This window comes from Aotus nancymaae, unplaced genomic scaffold, assembly GCF_030222135.1.
Source record: "Aotus nancymaae isolate 86718 unplaced genomic scaffold, 86718_ANA_hifiasm-v0.15.2.pri h1tg000108l, whole genome shotgun sequence".
Lineage (NCBI taxonomy): Eukaryota > Metazoa > Chordata > Mammalia > Primates > Aotidae > Aotus > Aotus nancymaae.
This window is the reverse complement of record NW_026988523.1, coordinates 37,297,410-37,299,373: the sequence shown is the minus strand read 5'-3', so window position 1 is coordinate 37,299,373 and position 1,964 is coordinate 37,297,410.

The following is a 1,964-nucleotide window of genomic DNA, read 5'->3' as shown; positions in this document are numbered from 1 at the left end:
GGAAGCACTTGTCATTTTGTCAACTTCCTTTTTCTACTCCATGACCCAGAAATTTACAAAGCAAATGCCTCTGAAGAGTAAACATCGTATAACAGACACCTAGCGACACTTGCAGAGATTTTTTAAAAACCATGTTGCCCTGTCTCTTGGATCTTTCATTCCTCTGGATTCCTTCTCCCATCATACTCTCCTCCTCCTCTTCCTCCTCTTCCTCTTCCTTCTCCTCCTCCTCCTTCTTCTTTCCCTCTTCTCCCTTTCCTCATCCCTCTCCCACTCTCTCTCACCTATCTCATTCTTCTCTCTTTCTATCTGCCCTTCATCTGCATCTATAACCAGCCAGGTCATCCCATTTCTCCTTCCCTCTCCCATATTTTCCCCTTTGCTTCCTTACTTCATGGTCTCATCCCTCTCTTTGTCTCAGCTCTTGACTAGATACTCACCCACATCTCAAATGAAAATGTGCCTATTGTATTCCATAGTAGCATCAAAATTGAGTTTCTACCTACCTGGCTTCTCTGGCAGAGCTCTGGCCTTGACTCCTGTGGTCAGTTTCTGTTTCATCCACAGCCTACAACCACAGTGTAGGCTTCAGAGAAGTTTAGAGGTCAGCCAAGGTTCAAATCAATGAGTGAAACTTGAGTTTAGGGAAGTGAACTCGCCTCTTAGTATAACGCTTTAGTTGCCAATATTTCTTGAGTAGTTTCTATGTGCCAGCAATACATTAAGCACTTCACATTTAGTTTTCTCTTTTGATTCTCACAACAGCCTGACAAGTTAGGCACCACTATTAATCACACTTTAGGAAACCACGTCTTAGAAGTGCAAAGTAACTTCCCCCAAGGTTATACATTAGAGAATGGCAGCCATGGGATTGTAGCCTGAGGCACGTTCTTAACTCTGAAACAATAAGCTTCCCACTAGGAAAGAGAAATCTGGGGAAGACATTCTCACAGCTCCTCTGTTCTATCCAGTGGGACACTTGAAGCAGAAAAGGTCTGGGTTATCCAAAGTGAGTCCAGACATACCTGCAAACAATAATGACAGCATTTTATTTTACATAGTGACACTAAGGGAAATTGGGCTAGAAGATCTGATTAGCTTTAACTACATCCCTTTTTAAAGTGGAGACACTGTGGACTAAAAGAGCCTAGAAAGAGGACTTTAAAACACTTTTTTTTTCCACTTTATGAGCAAGCCATTTAATCGCTTTGAGCATCGGCTTCCCTATTTATGAAATCAGAATCTCACATGAAGCTCATGTAAGAGATTAGATAATGTCTATAAATCACATTATCTATTGATATTTTTTAGCTGAATCTTAATCCAATTTCTCTTAGTAAACATACTCCAGATTCCCCAACCTACTCATTTCCATCTTCAGGCTAATTCCAAGTCACTCATCAGTCTCATGCCATTTAATCCAGGAACCTCTCTCGCCAACCCCACTCCTCACCCAATCTGAGCTAAGTGATAGCTCTGTTTTTCCACAGAACCATGTGCATGCCTGTATTACAGCTGTCATCACACTGCCACCATCTACCAGTCTGTCTCCCTAACTAGTCTGTGAGTTCCTGGAGCATGGCGACTTCTCCATTTATCTCAATATCTCCAGTGCTAAGCACAGGGTCAGACACATCTCAGGTACTCAGTAAATGTTTTTAATTAAGTCCTACTTTTAAAATATGTTATACTGTGGACCTAACACATTTTGGTTTCAATAGAAGTATGAAAGGAGTTGCCCAGATGAGTCGGTAGCTATTGTGAGCTAAAGACTTAGCCACATGGTTCCCACTTAGGTGAGAAATCCTCAGAATGCAAATACTTCCTTAAAAATATTCCAGGTTTGGTCCATAGTCTTCTTGGTTTTATACAGTAGTCATTTGAATCCTCATTTTTCTTGTATTCATCTTTAGAGAGTAATAGTTCAAAAAATGTTAAGCCTGTGCTCAACATTTTTTAAGCCC